This window comes from Ceratina calcarata, unplaced genomic scaffold, assembly GCF_001652005.2.
Source record: "Ceratina calcarata isolate Rehan_Ccalc_2016 unplaced genomic scaffold, ASM165200v1 scaffold162.2, whole genome shotgun sequence".
NCBI classification, from domain to species: Eukaryota; Metazoa; Arthropoda; class Insecta; order Hymenoptera; family Apidae; genus Ceratina; species Ceratina calcarata.
This window is the reverse complement of record NW_017137499.1, coordinates 765,461-770,845: the sequence shown is the minus strand read 5'-3', so window position 1 is coordinate 770,845 and position 5,385 is coordinate 765,461.

Below are 5,385 nucleotides of genomic sequence, written 5' to 3'. Positions count from 1 at the left end.
TAATCTAATCTGTTCTTCGCACAATATACTCGATTAATTGGAAACGTTTCAAACGCGCTTGATTATGTAGAAATTTGCTCACGCACAGGCATTTTCGTTAAATAATTATTACTCAATATTGCTTTATTCGCTACGAAATGTAATCGCGCGGTCGAACAACTTCGCGATATTGTAAATTTCGTTAAGCGCCGGCTGGTCGAAGTTGCGTTTGTCAACGAGAGGGAAAAGAATATCCTTCGTCGCGTAAGAAACTATTAAATAAATTCTCGTTTTTCTGTATTCTCTTAAGAAAAGAACAGTATTTTCATAATAACGATACGTTTTAACGATAACAAGAACAAGGAAATCTTATGACTGGTTACTGGCACTCGAGTGCCGATAAGAATTAAGTATCGTAAAGTGGCTGCTATTTCACTGCACTCATTCATCTATCATCATCGTAGACGTGTACGTCGCGTATATATATATATATAATACACCTGTCGCGTGATCCGTTTTCTTTTTCTTTTCAGTCATGTGCTTGAACTGTAACCTCGATTTCACCGTTCAATCACGGAATGACAATAATCGATTACTCGCTTGATTAACATCTTCCTCGCACTCTCTTTACAATCTGTGACCTCAATTTCCATTTCCCCTATATACCTTCTTCACGCTGCGCGTATTCATTTATATATATATATATTTTTTCGATTAACGTAATTATTACTTATTATTTATACGCGTGTGTATATTTATATTTATATATATATACGTGTCGGTATCTGTATATGTATAGGTATGTTTATTGTATGTGTACAATGTATAAGAGTGTCGGTATGAGCGTGTTAATTGCGCGACGAGTGATCGAGCTCGGTCGATGAACGAACAACGTCTTCTGAACTTTTTACATACAGCTACGCCCGAAATTTGTCTCACCCTGCTAGTCGAAAAGAGTCGCGTAAAAAGAAGGAAAAAATGAAGGCGCGTGGCAAAAGTAGGAGAAGACTGGAACGCATCGGACAACGAGCTCGGCCCTCTCGCATTTTCTTCCCAGTTTTTCTCATTCTCCTCTTCCTCCGCGACTAACTTTCCCAACCCCGCGTACTACCCTCACCCACCCCGTGTTACAAAACCCGCTCGCCCTCCCCGATACCCACCCCGATCTCGCGATCATCATCAATGGTGACAATCGAAAAATTGTTCAATACAATAGTATGTATATTAGCTTTTTTAAAACATCAATAACTATATATTATATACAAATGCATAAAACAATGTCTCAATATATCTGTTCATCTTCCATAATCCTCTTACTCTTTATTTTGTCTGTTTGCTGCCTTAATTAGATATATNTATTTATATATATACTAGATGTAGATATAGACGTAATATTTCAATATTAATTATTTCATATTTATAAATATAAACGCGTGGACTGTACTCACATATATATTTTGTTTCAATTTTTTTCCCTATGCTTTTTTCATTTTTCTATTATACGTCTCCGCGACACCTCTATCGTCCCATTTGTTACCACGTTTTTTGCATTAACTCGTTTGTATATCGATCGCATTTTTGTTCTAATTAATAATTGATCGTAGATCTCTTTCGAATATGTATATATTTATATATTTATATATATTTCTCTTTTAGAGGATTCTCGTTGAAAGTAGCCCGGGTTCCCATTACAACGGAATAACTAAACGACTCTAAAACGAATCAAATAAATACGTTTAAACATAAGACCTCTCATATACTTATATTACACAATGATAATGATAAGTATCACATTGCTTCATTGTTCACACGCTGCAACAAAATTTTATTCAAAATACCAATGATCAATTGTACGGTTTAAAAGAATGATGATTAATCATCTTCCGGAACCCAAGATCCTTTCGGCACGCTTTTCATCCTAACTGCGAAAAGTTACAACTTGTACACTTAATTATGACTCCCATCCTCCCGTTTTTGCGTATGCTCTTCACAGTTCCGTGAATTCCATTCTCGGCCACGGTCTCACCCCTCTTAAATCTACATACGACGAATCTCATTGTATTTATGTTCATTGAGCCGGTGTTTGTTTCCCTTCTCTTCCATGCTTCTCGCATGCGGCAAGTCGAACTCTTCGCCTATTTGAACAATTAGCGCGGCTACTGAACTGATTTTCCTCTCGCCGGATGTGGCAAACGAAAAGAATCAAAGGCAACTGAAGTCGTTCGCGAAGCTACGATCATCGAGTGCACACTTCCCCGTTCGATGATGTCGCGTTTCGATCACAGAACCTGTATAGTTTTCACACGATTTTGGAAAACAACCCTTGCCGAGGTCAGGCTGTAGTTCACATTATGTCCTGCACTCCTTTGCAAGCGGAATTTTGCCCCGAAACAGCGTGTGTGTGTATGTATGTATTTCGTATTCGACGAGTTTACCTTAATTTTGGGTGGATACCAACTGGTTTGGTCCGATGCGTACACATGTGCCGTTCAGCGCTGGGGAGTAACGAAGCAGCTACCATTTTGTGTCGCTTGCAAGCAATCGTTTTGCAGCATTCATTTAAAACCTATGCGACCGCAGTTCCGTCGCGCGTTTCCTCTTGTTCAAAGGTGGGAATTCATTTTCATTCTCTCTCCTTTCTACGTTCTTCTCTGTATGGAGAACGAGCGGGACCACCCGTCACGCGCGCATGCTTCATCAACTTATGGATACTCGTAGTAGTATCTACATTATTATCCGTGTACATTAATATTAGTATTAGTTTCAATTTTTTTGTCATCATTTAGCCATTTTAATCCTTTGTGGTCATGACATAAAGTATTGCTAACGTTCGTAAAAATTGACTCATCTTTTTTTTTATTTGTTCTTTTTTTGTCTTTTATTGCACGCTCGCACACCCGCGCACAGGAAAACAAAATGGTCGCCGTTCGACGTGACACGCGCCCCGATTTAAAAAGATCCTTACTCTTCGTATCATTAACTTCATGCGTGTATGTATATGTCTGTGTGTATGCGTGTGTGTGTGTGTGTGTGTGTGTGTGTTTTTGTTTTACCCTGTTGTTGAATATAATAATAATATACGTACCTAGAATCGTCGTACGCGTATCCATCGTTTTGTAATAATTATAATTAATAATCGCTCGTTGGCTCTCACTTAGCGAATTCAATCATTGATAGTAAATGTAACAGTGTATCGTACGAAAACAGCTTTGATCTGCGGTATATTAACAAAACGCGAATTGTAGTCCGCGGAATGAGTTTATGCACGTCGACGGTTACTCTGTTTCTTCATCTTCTTCATATCCTTTTTTTTTTCATTTTATCACTGCTTTTCCCTTGACAAGTAAGGAGGTCGGAGCGTGAAGACGCTCCTCGAGCCTCTGAACCATTCCTCGAGGGCTGGGTAAGGTTTCGCAAAATATCACGTGCGCCGAAAATAAACGGAGAAAAATTATGCACCCCCTCCCTGTTTCCCGTACAACAGTATCACGGTACAATTTAACAATTAATTATAAATATCCGAAATAGAAACGTCGCGGCTTCCTGTCCGTTCCAAATCAGCGAAATATATACTCTGAAGCGCGAAAGGGAACGCAAGAATTTTGTTTCATCCACTCGTCCTATGATTAAGGCTACGATACGGAATTAATGTTCTCTCACGGTTACGTCTTTCCATACGAGTCGGTTTAAAATCCGGCTGCCCTTCCCGTTATTACAAATGGTATTTTTTCTTTTCATTTTTTATTGAGATGACCGTGTTCGTGTATCCTAAAAAGATTTAATAACTCTCTTCCTCGTACACACGTATGCTTCCTTTCTTACTCGCATGCATCCGATCTATAAAACGACGCACAATCTCGATTCACGTCGAAGCATCATCCTCATCGCACGCGCTCCTCTTTAATCTTCCGCTCTTTACTCATGCACTGAGTCATCGGCATCAAATTAGCGACTCGACATCTCGCCGTTAACTAACGATCTGTACATATACGGCCGCACTGTATTATAACTGCGTAACTTCGTGTGTCTACATACAATAAACTTTGTTCGCTTCTTTAATGCCTTGTAACGTGTCGCGTAACTTTTGATGTTTGCGTATGATACCGTTTTGGTGTTCGAGGATGTGTACAGGTGCGTTTTTTCTGCACGTGTGGGTTTCGGGATAACTCGTTTAAAAAGCCGTTGATCGCGTGTGAAAGCGTATATTGTAATGTGTTTAGAACCTGTCTTGGTGTCCGTGTATAGGTCGCGCGAGTAGTGGACTGTGTGGGGGTTTTATGAGTGTTTAACGGCGAGGCCTGTTGCGGAATACGTGAATGTGTTTCCCTTGCCGGCTCCTCTATAGAGGCATGCATATACGCCATTATGGTAAATCAATGATACAATAAATCGCGTACAGATAATATGTATGTATGTACCGAGGTTAATGCAAGTAATCGATTGGACAGCTATACAATAGCCGATTAAATTCAACGATCATCGTTTTCGGCATAGAATGAGGCCAGATTTTCGACGATACAACGCTCGGAGCTCAGCGTCCTCTTACTAGATCATCAGATCCCGCGACCCTGTATGTAACCTTTAAACCTCGTCCCCCCGACAGCGTTCAATGACTCTATCTCTTTCTCTTTTTCCGATACGCCCGTCACCTTAAAAACAGGTCGCATCCACCCTCTCCTTTTCATTCTTTCCCATTCTCCCATTCGTTCGTGCAGCTTGCACACACGTTTGCCCCGCTACTCGTTTTCGAATCTGTCAATCGCGGTCTTCGCGTCTTCCTTCTCTTCCACGTTCAACTGCATTTTTCATCCCTCGCACGATAAGCAGTGCAAACAGCGTCACGTCATCCGTGTAACACGCGTGTATCTGTACGGTTGTACGTCTGTCTCCCTCCCACCCGCGTACTTTCTCTGTGCTCTGTTCGTCCTCTTTTTTTCCCTCGTTGCACACCCGGGAAAAGGGGAAAAAGTGTTCCGACGACGCCGCGCCGGGGCGAGGGCGAAGTATCATTCCGGCATTCAGCCTGGAAAGAGTGCGCCGAGAAGTGGCGGACACACGCGCGCATGAAACAAAGGAAAAGGGTGAAGCCCACTCTGCCTAGGCGCCCCTCGTCGTCTCCACTCCTAAATCTTCAGAACCCGTTTCGCGCAACGGGTTCCTCCTCCTACGTGTCATCGACGGGCACTCTTCGAAATTTTCCTGACGCGACTTCTCTTTCTCAATTTCTCCGATTTCGATCCGTTTCTACGCGCCTAAAAGACTCGAAAGCCCAATAATAACGAAGAGAGAAGAGGCTCTCTTCCCGGGTGCGAACGTGTTTACGCGTATAATAATTTATATATTTTTTTTTAATTATTTATATTTATATTTGCATTTATATTTATATTTATATCTGTATTTATATAT